The sequence below is a fragment of the Macrotis lagotis genome, chromosome 6 (assembly GCF_037893015.1).
Source record: "Macrotis lagotis isolate mMagLag1 chromosome 6, bilby.v1.9.chrom.fasta, whole genome shotgun sequence".
NCBI lineage: Eukaryota > Metazoa > Chordata > Mammalia > Peramelemorphia > Peramelidae > Macrotis > Macrotis lagotis.
In genome coordinates, this window is record NC_133663.1 from 81,687,379 (window position 1) to 81,700,795 (window position 13,417).

Sequence of the window (13,417 nt, forward strand, 5' to 3'; positions counted from 1 at the left end):
TACTCTAGTGATGATCATCAAAGGCAGGATTAAAGCCCCAGTTCTTTTAATGGAGAACTAGAACTCTTTCTTCTATTTTATAATGCTCCCAATCCTAAGCATGTTTTAACATTACAACAACCATTGAAGGAAATGCTAGCCAACTGGGCAAGGTCCTTAGCTGAGTTGTGTTATCTATGGCTAGTAAAGCAAATTTTTTTCTTTTCTTCCCTTGCTAACTAAAACCCTGTGTTGAGTGGCAATTCATGGTGGCAACAACAGGGAGGTTGCAAAAGGAAGGACATGGAATATTTCCACAAACCCCAACCTGGGGTCATGTTTACATTTGGAACTAGAAGATACCTTTGAGATAGTCTAGTCTCAGGGTTCTTAACCTGGGATCTATGAACTCTGTATGTATGTTTGGGGGGGGAGAGAGAGAGAGAGAGAGAGAGAGAGAGAGAGAGAGAGAGAGAGAGAGAGAGAGAGAGAGGAGGAGGCATAGAGAGAGAGAAAAAGAGAAGGGGAGGAGTGAAGAGAGAGGGAGAGGGGCAGGGAGAGACCAAAAAGGAAAAGGGGGGAAAGGAAAAGAGGAGGGAGAGAGTAAAAGAGAAAAACCCTAATCTATTCTAGCTGTTATACTTTATAAAAGGGAAAACTTGAGGTACAGAACAATTTAGTACCATGTTCAAGGGAGATCCTAGAGTTATAAGAAGTAGAGCTGGACTTGGAGCCAGATTGTGCAATGTGAAATCCAGGGGTGTTCAATTCCATTGAACAATCAAAAGTGGAATTTTATGGCATCTTTATACAGTTGCTATTTCTTAACTAGCTATGTATTTAAACATGTTTTTCCATAGAGAACCAAGTCAAGTGATGAAAAGATTAAACCTAAGGCTATTAGATGACTTGGAACACCCTAATCTATGTCCTTGAAAGAATTGCTGTCCTGCTGGGTATAGGAGGACCTGCTAGATTCTAGAAAGGACAGGTCATTCTGCAAAAGAAGAAAAATTGGAAAAGTAAAAAAAAAAATCAGGTTTCTAAAGTATATATGATAGCAGTAACAATGATTGTATTAACAACTCACCTTTATATGGTGCTTTAAGAAGCCTACAAAGACAGAAATTGTTGCGGCAGTCACACCAGCCGTCCCTTCCATTATGCCTTCATCAGGGTTGGCGTGAAGTTAACACACCACAAAGGCCCAGCAGTGCAGCTGTGAGATCCAGAGCTGGAATAATAATAATTATTATTATTGTGCTCACTGATGCAGGGTTGGAGGTAAGCCTATGAAAAGAAGGAAACAGAAAGGGTGAGCCAGAAGGCAGGAGAAATTAGGCTGCCAAAATGATCACTTAACATTCACAGCAAGATTGTATTCATAATTGAACCCTAGTTGGGGTTCTCCTACTGCTAGTAAAATGACAATTTCTTTCCTTTTTCTCCGCCTCAAGACTATCTTGAGCCGAAATGCACAGTGGTCTCTTAGAATGTGACAAAACATTGATTTACTACACATTTCTGAAAGGCTATCCATTCAACTTGCATAATTTAATTTTTAGGGCTCGTCAAGGCAATGTAGAAAGCATTGCCTGCTGCAGAATTTTTTTTTTTTGACAATATTTCAAATGACTAGAAACTAAATCTATGACTAATTTAAATGGAGCTCCTTTCCACCTGTAAGTCACCAGCTCATTTCCCTCTTTCCCTGGTGTGCCTAGGGCTTTTTGGGTAGCCAGCACAAAGTAAGATTATGGTCTCCACTCAATCCTCTGTGTCTGTATCCACAAAGCCAAACTCACTTTCCTTGGGAAAGAACAAGAGAATGAGATGAGATGAAAGGGAAGCATGTTTAAAATGGATAAAAGGAGGAACTCTTTCTACCATACACAATTGACCTGGGGAACCCTCTGCAGCAGGATATGAAGATCAATGTCTAAGATTTATGTTTTAAAAGATGAGACATTTCACATGCATCTCATCAACAGCAAGCCTCAATAGGATAAAAGTATGGGGGGATGAAAGGGATCCTGGTCCTGGAGCCTTGGTGCATAAGTTGATCACCAACTGGGTCAGGTAAAAAGGAGAAAGTTGTCCACTCCATCATCTAGGTTTGGTATAGAAGGTGGATCAAGGAGGTAAGGTGAGATTGAGGTTGAGGGGAATTATGGCAAGGAGGAGAGAGGCAACATTGAAACAGGCAGAAAGATTTGGGTTCAATTCACTTCACCACTCATTGATCTCCAAAGGCAAACCCCACTAAAATTGTAAATTATATAGATCAAAGACTCTTATCAATTGGGAGTTCCCTATAGTAATGAAATCATATGTTTGGATTCTTTTCTCATCCTACTTCAGCCCTGGTTGTGAAAGCCCCGCCCCCCCAAGGATAACTGAGAGCCTTGACTGGGGTTTTAGAGTTTAGGTTTATTGAACGATATGACACGTCTGACTAGTAGGATAAATGTAATACAGATTTCCCTTCCTCATTGCCCTCGTGGTTTTGATATATTATGGGTCAGCATAAAAAAAATCAAATGGGAATTTTTGGATAGTTTTGCAGAAGCCTCAAATGTCATGCAAAGGCTTGCAGACAATACAGAAAATATTTAGAAACTTAGAATACATAAAATATATGGATACTGTTGTATAATATCATCAACATATTTTATCTTTTAATACTAATAATAATTCAGACTTCTCCAGGATGAAGGGAAGGTCAAAAAAAATTGAGGTGGATTTTCCAGATTGAGAAGATTCCATGCCCTAACCCCTATAATGTGGAAGGGATAACTGAAATCAATATATGAATTTAGATCTAATCCCAGTCCTGAGCTCTAGTCTAACAGCACCTGTTGAATATCTTGAGCTGGATTGTCCTGTATTGTTGCTGTTGCTGTTGGGTTGTTTCAGTCATGTCCAAATCTTTGTGATCTCATTTCAGATTTTCTTGGTAAAGATATTTCTCCAGTTCATTTTTACAGATGAAGTGACTTGTCCAGAGTCACATATATAGTAAGCAGCTGAATCTGGATTTGAACTCTAGGCCTGGTGTTCTATCCACTTAATTACTTAGCTGTTTGGGAGGTCCCATAGACATCTTATATTCAGCATGTTCCCAAACAGATCTCATTATCTTTTCCTTAAGCTTTTCCCTCTTTCCAAGTTCCCAATCACTGTCAAAGGTATCCCCATCCTCCCAGTCACCCAGGTCCACAACCTTCTCTCGGTCATTCCATACATCCAAACAATTCCAAGTCTTAATTCTGTTTTTTTCAACATCTCTCCTATGTATACCCTTTTCTCCACTCATATTGACATTGCTCTGATATAAGACCCCACCTACTGATAACTGGACTATTGACACAATACTCGAATTGGTCTCCTTGCCTCCAAATCAGTCTTCACTCAGCTGCTAAAGTGATTTTCCTAAAGTACAGGTGTGACCACATTACTCTGTTGGCTCAAAGGATCAAATATGAAATCTTCCTTTTGGCCAGTAAAGCCTTTTGCAACCTATCCTATCTTTCTGGTCTTCTTATTCTGTATGTCCCACCTCATAATCTACAATCCAGTTTATGGTCTTCCTGCTGGTACTCATGGATCTACCTATCCCCTGGCCCTGGAATGTTCTCCCTCCTCACCTCAGCTTCCTGGTTTCTCTGACTTCCTTTACAACTCAGTTAAAATCTGACCTTCTTCCCCAAGCCTTTCCCAGTCCTCCTCTTGGCTGCCATTGCTAGTATCTACCCTCTGAAAATTACCTTCCATTGATTTACACTGGCCATGGCTTGTTTTACCACTGGACTCTTGATGACTCTGGAGGAGAGAATGAGGTTGATGACTTGGCATAGTCCTGCCTCACTTAAATTCAGTTCTCTTGATCCTCTTCGAGAATGAAGGATGAACAACAATTCATTCACACAGTACTACATACATGGTTATTTGAATGTTGTTTCCTCCATTACCATGCAACCTTTTTGAGGGTAGAAATCATGTTTTTGCTTTTCTTTGTATTTCCAGGGCTTAGCATAGTACCTGATACCTAATACATGATTAATAAATGCTTACTAACTTGTTGAAGACCAAAATAGGCTGCCTGGATGGTCCTAGAGCAGCTTAATGGATTATAGTGATATAACCAAAATCATTCTCTTTGACATGGTCTACCTAGATAGACCATAGCCCCATATCTGATTTTTTTCCTAACATTAGCTAGATCATATTAAGTTTTCTGTTGCTTTTTAACTTTTCATGTATTCAGGCACATAGGATCAAAAAATCGGAAGGGAAGTCATTCAAAGGTCATCTAACCCAATCCCATTTTAAAAATGAAGAAAATGAGTCCCTTTTGGTGAAATGGCTTGCTTAATGTCACATAGGTGATGTGACAGAGACAGGATTCAATTATGATCCTAGAACATAGAATGGGAGAGCTGGAGTCTCCTTAGTGTCCTTTTACTGATGTGGAAACTAGAACCACAGTACTTTGTCCAAGGTCAGTCACTCCATTCACTTAGTGATAAATGAGCATTTAAACAATGTGCAGAAGCAAGGCACGCTGTTAACAGGTCAATACGTATTCATTAAGGGCTCCCTACATGGCAGGGGTTGGGCTGTTTGTTACTAGTAGAGAGTACAATGATAGTGTTTTATCTTATATCCATTATTATCCTATCGGAGATGCATAACAGTCTTTGACAGAGTTCCTAAGTGACGGACAAAGAAGGTTGGAGATCCAGTTTACCATTTCGAAGACATTTGACAATGTAGGGCTTGAAATTCTTGTGGGCAAAAGTAAAACACTGTTGACTATCCAGTAGGAGCATGATATAGATTCCAAGCTGGTTGAGTAGCTGGAACCAAAAAAAGAAAAAAGATAATGATCCGAAGTAAATTGAGATATTATTATCAGTATTAAAACAAAGTTCCTCCACAAGTGCAGATGGACACTTGCTCCATTCCTTGTAGTTTTATAGTTGTCTGGAGCACTGAGAGGTTAAATCCCTTATCCAAGGTCACTGTACACAGGATATCAGGGGTAGGACCTGACCCAGGTCTTTCTGCCTGCAAAGCCAGTTCTGTATCCCTGGTCCTTGTTTTACCGGGGGATAGGAACTGAAGCCCAGGCAGGTTAAGTTACTGTCTATGGGTCAAAAACTTGGAAAGGACAAAGGTAGGAATCAGACACTTCTCCCTTGACACCCTCCCCAATGGAATTCCTCTACTAAGAAAAGCATTATTGATTTGGGGGGCAGTTCTATGGCTTTAAGTACAATTCCACCCCCTCCCACTCTTTGCATAAACAAATTCAGGAGCAATTAGCCGCCAAGGGCACCAATTCATTAGGTGTTAAGTCCTGCACATTTACAGGATTTAACACTTTCTCTAGCACAACCCAGACAAGTAGTGTAAAGAAGAAAGGACCAAACATAGCTTTACATCTGGAGTGAAATCATGCTCTGCCTTTCCCTGGGAGAAAAAGAAAATGCCCCCAAATCTCTACTAAAGTCAAAAAAGAAAAAAGGGCAAACATTTGAAAAAAGTTACTTTGTGTTTTTTCTTTTTAAAAGAAAAAGCTTCCCTTTAATAGGAGAGGGAATGGGCTGTGGTTTCATTGATAAAAGGAACTTCTAGAAGAGGATACTCATCCCTAAGAGTATTGAGAGGTTAAGATGACTTACCTAGGGTCACATTGCTGTCATATTGCCTCAGAGGCCAGGTTGTGATTTATTATTTCAAGCTTCCTCTCATATCACCTTTATATTCTCTGGCTATGTTATGGTACTGATATTTGATATAATAAAATGAATAACTGGAGGAAATCTAGAATTGTTCAACTTATAAGCAGGAACTAATCTGGAAATGTTAAAAAAAATGAAGTCAGATTGACGGACATCTAATTTCTTCTACTTTAAACAGTGGTAAAAGAAATTGAATCTTTTTAGGTCATCATTAAATTTAACTCATCTCTAAATGACTGAGATAGCTAATGACAGATGCGGGGGTGGGAGGAAGCCCATAAATAAGTTATATTTTATATGATCTGGTCCAATCTTAGGAAGGAAATTGAGGTTTTGTTCTGTAGTAGAGAGAAAACTGTCACCTAAACACAATAGTAAGGTTATCAAAGAGTTAAAGCTATGCAACCTTTCAGTTCTAAAATAGAAAATTTTCAAATATATTAGAATAAAGTATATAGAGTAACATAATAATAATTCACATTTCTAAAACACTCTAAAATTGACAAAACACTTTGCTCACAATAAACCTATAATGTAAATAGACCAGATATTATTATTCCCATTTTACAGAGGAGGAAACTGAGACTCATAGAGGTTAAATGATTTGGGTAGTAAACTTATCTTCAATTATTGGCAAAAAAAAATTTAAAGAATGATTATGGGATAGATAGCTAGAAAAAGAAATAGTCCTTGAGAGTCAACAGAACTTCATTCACAATAGGTCATATCAGCCAACTTGATTTTCATGCTTGTCAGACAAAGTAAAAGACTGGAAACATAGTTTGCTCTATTATAGAAAAGCATTTGAAAAAGTCTCTCCTGGAATTTTTGGTGAACAAAATGGAACAATATGGTCAACACAATAGGAGAGTGACATGGTTTCAGAGCCGGTAGAATAACTGGATCCCCAAAGTAATCATTAATTATTTGATATCAACCAGGAAACAGGTCTTCAGGGGAGTGTCCCAAGTATTTATCCTGTTTAACATTTTTATCAGTTCCTTGGAGAAAGACATATATGTCACATTTATCAAATATTTAGATAGCACAAAACTAAAAGGGTTAATTAATATTCTGGATGACACTTTGAAGCTAAAAGAATCTCAACAGGCAGGAATATTAAGTCATTTAATGAGATGAAATTTAATAAGGATTAATGGGGGGGGGGTTTGGCCTGGATTTAAAAAATTAACTTCATAAATACAAGGTAGGGATAAGAAGGGCTTGGCTGTTTTAGTGCCCTGCAAGCTCCATATGAATTAACAGTATGAGACAGCAGTCAAACATGCTAATGTGATTCAAGGATGTAGGATTAGATACTGTGATAATGTAAGTAACATGTTTCACCAGCTTTGAAGTTCTAAACAAATACTTGCTGCTGTCACTTATGATGGATGATAAAAAGTATGTCCAAGAATAATTCAATGCCAAGTCAACTGTGCTCTGCCCTGGTTAGACCACGACCGTGTGGCATGGTATTTGGGTCTGGGCATTCTGGAAGTAGGTTGATAAGCTGATGACTATCCTGAGTATGTTGACCGAGATGGTAGAGGACTGAAGAAAATGTCATCTTAGGGTCAGCCTGTTGAAGGAATTAGCTATGTGTCGACTAAAGAAAGAGAGATTTGGTTAGTGACAGGAAAAGGGCATAAGAGCTATCTTCAGGTATCTGAAAGGATTAACCTCGTTCTTTTAGAACCCGTAGTTCAGAACCAGGGTACAAGTTGCAAAGAAGATGGATTTAGGCTTGATGTAAGAGAAAATATTCTGTGTTAAAATTTTCCAAAAGTAGGGCGACTGCCTTTTTGAGAAGGGACAGGGTGAAAGAAGGGAAAGAATAGAATAAATGGGGGGTGGGGAGGGAATAGGATGGAGGGAGATACAACTATCAACAGTAACTATGGGAAAAAATATTGAAGCAATTTCTCTGATGGACTTATGATAAAGTATGTTATCCATCCCAAAGACAGAGCTGATGGTATCTGAATATAGACAGCATACTTTTTTCCCTCACTTATTTTTCTTGAGGTTTCTCTTTCTTGGGGGGGGGGAATGTTATGTTTACTTTAAGATATGACTATTGCAGTATAGTTTTTCATGGCTAGACATTTTTAACCTGAGCCAAGTAACTTCTTTCTCAATGGAGAAAATGGGGTGGAAGTAAGAGAGAATTCGGAACTCAAAGTTTTGAAAGTAAATGCTGAAACTTGCTTTTACCTGAGGGGAAGTATTAAAAATAAAAAAAAATCAAATTAAAAAGTGGGGTGCTTCTTTGGGAGATAGATATTTTCTTCTCACTGGAGGCCTTTATTGGCTGATGACTTCAGTACATTTCTGACCTAGTGTAGATTAAGTCATTTGTGTCTGAGGTCTCTTCTGATCTTGAGATTCTGAGATTCTAATGTCCAGAGTCAACAACCTAGTAAATGTGGGAGCTGGAATTTGAACATAAGATTCCAGTTTGCTCAAGGTTATCTCAAAAAGGAATTTTAAAAATATATTAATGGTCTCTTGATAACAAAATGAAGAATCAGTATTTTAAAACTTGTAAAATTAACACTCCCATATACACACAATAAAACACTTGCTTTAATCAATACCAATAAAAGATATTGGAGGCAGCTAGGTTAGAAATGCTGGACTTAGAGTCAGGAAGACCAAAGTTCAAATCTGGCCTCAGACATTTGTTTAGGTGTGTCTTTGAACAATTCACTTAACCTTGGTCTGCCTGTTTTCCCTGCTGTGAATTGAGGATAATTAATAGCACCAGTCATCCAGAGTTATTGTGTGGATGAAGTGAAAAAGCACTTTGGTAACCTTGAAACATTAAATAAATACTATTATTTATAAATACTAATATAAATATCATTTAATTGACAAATTTGTCTTGTTTGGATATGATGGTAATAGTATTGATTGTTTTAAAGTTCATTACAAACTTTAACCATTTGATCTTTACAACCTCCTGGGGGGAAGAGGGGATAATGATATATCATCATTTTACAGATGAGGAAGGTGAGGCAGAAAGGAGTTAAATAACTTGTCCAGTCACATGCTTGTAAGGAACTGAGGAAGGATCCAAACTCAGGTGTTTCTGACTCCAAGTCTTACACTCCATCTACTGTAGTCTGTCCTGGTCTCATAGGGAACCCCTTAAATAGTTGGGCATTTTTAAATATTAGAATACATTTACTATCACTTAGTACTTCCTATTTCATAGAAAAGCTGCCTGTGCATCAGGGGACAAATTCTATTTTGTTCCATAATGGAAACTTAATGAGTGACTTTGGTTAAATCATCTCTGTGTCAGTCTCCTCATCTGTAAAATGAGGTTAATACTCGCCTGCTTAGATATTGCTTTGAGCTTCCAGGAGGAAGAGAAGATACCATAGACAAGCAAGAAGATAACAATAAGAATGCTAGGCTGGATTGGTATTCTGACAGATTTCCAAAGAACAGCTGAAAAAAGAAAGAAAGTGTTAGCAAACCAATAGGTGCCATTTCCCCTTTTTTACTCAGAAACAACCAATGAACACAAACATTTTGGCAAAATTCCAATGAGAGTCATTATCATTCTCCAATTTCAACTTTGTTGTTGTTATTATTAGCTACTAACATTTGTCCGGTCCCCCCAAAGCAAAAGTAGCTGCACAGAACTCGGGATGAGACACAGTCCCTCATCTGGCACAGTTTCCACAATTGCCACACATTGAATAATTGAATTGATTTGACTGTTACTTCTTTCAGCTACTGCGAAGACATTCTCTTTCCTCTGCAACTGCTGCAGCTCTCGAGTTCCAAGTCTTTCCAAAATTCAAAATATAAGCACCTGGAGAGCACTCAGTATCCAATGCTATATGGCAAAAGTTAGGAAACGTGATTACTTAAGCCTCCTTCATATACAGAAATGGGTATTTATAACTGCTTAACTTTGAGCTTGAATTTCACAAACATAACTATGTAATGCTTCACACAAATTGTATATGAAATAACATACATTCCTCCAAAGAATAAATATATCAAAGGGGAAGCTATGCCCTCAGGAGGAGGACCCTAGTTCAAAACTGGCCTCACATGCTTACTAGCTGTGTGATCCTGGGCAAATCACTTAACTCCAATTGTCCCCCCCCCAAAAAAAAAATAAATGTAAGAACTATAGGCTTTTAAAAATATCTCTCATGCATTATCTCATTTGATCCTCAACCTCATGAGATAGGTACAACAAATATTATATCCATTTAAGGATGAAAACAACAGATTCAGAGAGATTAAACAATCTTTTCATCATCACACAAATCACTTAAAATTATGGTGCATGAATCTCATCTTCATTGTAGTAATTATGTACAAAACCTTTATATTCAAGTCCACTTAGGTGGTTAGGTGGCACAGTGGACAGTGTGCTGGGCTCAGAATCAGGAAGACCTGAGTTCAACTAGGGCCTCAGACATTTAACTAGATTTATGACCCTGGGCAAGTCACTTAACCTCTGCCTCAGATTCTTCAACTATAAAATGGGAGTAATAATAATAATAATAATCGTATCTACTTCCCAAAGTTTTTTTAAGGATCAATTGAGATATGTAGGACAGTACCCAACCCTTGGTAAAGATGAACAAACTGAAGCTCACAGAGGAACCCCTTTTGATTTTCAGTACTGGACAAATTAGAGATCATCCTTCTCACAACAAGAATGAGTGAACAAAATGAAGCACCCTAAAGTCATTTGGGCAAAGCACCAAATTCTAGTGCTATAGTCATCCTTGGCCAACTCAAAACTTGCTGGCAAGCACTATAATTTTCAGTGAAGTCTCCTGACATCCTAGATCCTATCTCTGCAACATCTCTAAATCATCCATTTTTAGCCTAAACTATTTCATTACCTACTAACTGGTTGCTTTGCTTCAATCTTTCCTCCTATTCCAATCCATCCTCCAGATAGCTGCCAAAAGTGATTTTTTAAAGCACAGATATGGCCACATCACCCCCTAATTCTCTAATATGAAGTGGCTCCCCATCACTTCTGGCAACAAGTGTTTGCCAACTCCCTTGTTAACCACTGAAAGCTATGGTAGGTTGTTTACACAATTTGGTTCCTTCCTCTCTTTTCCATTGATGTCATCCCCACAGCTTTCCTAGCCCTTATATGCAATACCTAGGTTGCTTTCCCTCTTCACCCTGGTTCCTTAGAATTTCTGATTTCCTTCCCGATTTAAGAGTCATCTTCTGTAGGAGGTTTTTTCCAGGTCCCCAACTACAAGAGGTTGTGCCCAAGGTATAAGTGGATAGAGCACCATCCTTGGAGTCAGGAAGATCTGAGTTCAAATCTTAGACATCTGACACTTGCTAGTTTGTGTGACCCTGGGCAAGTCATTTAACCCTGATTGCCTCACATCCAAGGCCATCTCCATTTGTCCCGATTCACATCTGGCCATTGGACCAGATTGCTCTGGAGGAGTAGCACGGCACCCCCTCACCCAATCTAGGTACATGTCTCTGATGCAATGGTCTTCAAGAGTGAAAGATGAACAACATTAATCACCTTGTATCTACCTTGTTTGGATCCTATTTAACACCTTCTCTGTTTCCTATTTAGCTTACATGGTTACATATTGTTGCTTCATTCAAAACATAAGATCTCTGAGGGCAGGATCATTTTTGGTCTTGTGTCTGGTCCATAGTAAGCCCTTATAAATACTTTCTGATTTTTATTAATAGCAGAGGAGGTAGCTTGGGACAATGGGAAGGAGGCTGGATTTGAGGCTGGAGCACCTAGGTTGGAAGTCTGCCTCTGCCACCGGTGTGACCTTGTGCCACTTCTCTGGATCTTGCTTCAGTTTCCTCATTTGCAAAATTAGGAAATTAGGCTGGATCAGAATCCTTTAGGAACCTTTTTGTGATGTCAAGGACCAAGGTCTGCTGAAGTCAATGGATCCCTTCTCAAGATGCTTTTGAATGCATAAAACACATTGGATTACAAAGGAAAGAAGTTAAATTGAAATAGTAGCCAATATAGAATATTTATATAACTCCCTATCGTTGTCTCTCTATCAAACTCTCTAGGTATGGATGTGTATCCTTTCTCAGAATGTTTTGAATTCATAAAACACATTGAATTATAAAGGAAAGAAGCTAAATTGAGGTAGTTCTCATCTATCTGTCTCTCTGTATGTCTGCATGTATAACTCTCTCGGTGTGCATGTGTATATTTAAAAAAAAGCGAGTTGGCTGACCCCTGTTTAAGAATTCCTTCCTCAGATGGTCTCTGAAATCCCTTCTGGCTCAAAAATGCATGCTCTTTGAGTAGTGGGGAGGGGGAAGGGCGTTACTCCCATTTTATAGATGCCCCTGCAGACTCAATTACCGAAAGGCCAAGGACCAGCTCCATCGGATCCATTAATGCACATCCACAGGACTCCCCAAGCCTTCCTCCTCCAAAGAGGGGGAGGGGAGGAGAAACAAAATGAATAAAACCCCAAGAAACCAACCCCCAACCCTCCCCCTTTCTCTGCATGTGAATGAAAGACATCCCAGGCATGCTAAACACTCCGTGTTCCTACCTAATTATCGGGATTGAGAAAGAAGACTCTAGGACATTTAGAAGTTGCAGCCTAATAACCCGAGCGGGGCGCCCGGCCCCTGGAAGGCCGGCGAGGGGCCGCAGCTCCCCGGTGCGCCGCCGCGGGGCCCCGCCGGGGGGCTGGGGGGCGCCGTCCCTTACCTCCCCAGGGTCACCTCCTGCCTGACCGCATCTCCCCGCTCTCGGTCGGAAGCTGCCGGCCGCTCTCAGCGCCCGCTTCTGGGCAGCGCCCCCCCGAGGCAGCCCGGGGGGGGGGGGGTCCGGCTTGGGGGGGGGGAGGGTCGGGCCGGTGGTGCTCCGCGCTGGGCAGCCGCGGCCGGCCCCAGGCCAGGGAAGGTCCGGCATCCGCGCGCCCGGGAGGGGAGGCGGGTGGGGGGCTCACAAGTCCGTCGCGGCGCCGGGCTTCGGGAGGGCGGAGAGCCCGCACCGGGCCAGACTGCGGGAGCGCCGGGGGCCCGGGACCCCGGGACCGCGGGACCCCCAGCCGCGGGGGCGGGGCGCGGGCCAGCTGGAGGGTTTCCCGCTCCGGCTCTCCGCGGGGAGAAGCCGCCTAGCTCCGCCCTCGGGGGTGCCGCAGGCCCGGGATTGGCGGGGTCCGGCCGGCCGGCCCCACTCTGGACCGCGAGGCCGAGGCGGGGCGGCGGTGGGCGGAGACTCGGAGTGAGCGTGGCATGTGCCGCTCCGGGGGGAGGCGGGCCGGGGGCGGCCCCGGCGCGGGGGGCGTGGGCTCCGGCCCGGCTTTAGGAGGCAGGTGACAAGGGGAGGGGCGGAGAGGCCGCTGGGCCGGCGGCCAGGGTCCGGGCTGCGGTGCCGGTGGGGGTGGGCTCGGGGGCGGGGCCGGGGCCGGAGCGGGCAGCTGCCTCAGCCGCGGCCAGGGAGAGAGCGCCGAGAGCCCCGCGCCCCGGGTGCAGCCCCGCCGGCCCGTCATGCGGGCAGCCGCCGGCCGGGGAGGCGGAGCAGGAGGAGGAGGGGGGCGTGAGTGACCGGCGCCCCCAGGCCCCCTCCCCGAGCCGCCGCCGCCGCCCAGCTGGGTGCTCCGCGGGAGGCTCCCCGGGCGCCGGGCTCGGCTCGGAGCCTCCTTCCCGGACCGGGACCCAGGCCTGCCGGGGGC

General features: G+C 42.2%; 1 protein-coding gene across 3 annotated transcripts in view; it reads right to left on the minus strand.

The window, feature by feature from the left end:
- Window positions 1-2,359: 2,359 nt before the first annotated feature.
- CCNYL1 (cyclin Y like 1) overlaps window positions 2,360-13,417 on the minus strand; it is a 90,766-nt gene continuing 79,708 nt past the window's right edge. For 2 of the 3 annotated variants that reach the window (XM_074191509.1, XM_074191510.1), the window contains exons 12-14: window positions 9,070-9,185; window positions 5,667-5,841; window positions 4,730-4,838 (exon numbers count right to left, since the gene is read on the minus strand). The gene's annotated coding sequence lies outside the window, so the exon portion shown is untranslated. Of the gene's footprint in view, window positions 4,839-5,666; window positions 5,842-9,069; window positions 9,186-13,417 lie in introns of all 3 variants that reach the window. The other variant, XM_074191507.1, reaches the window with a different exon arrangement.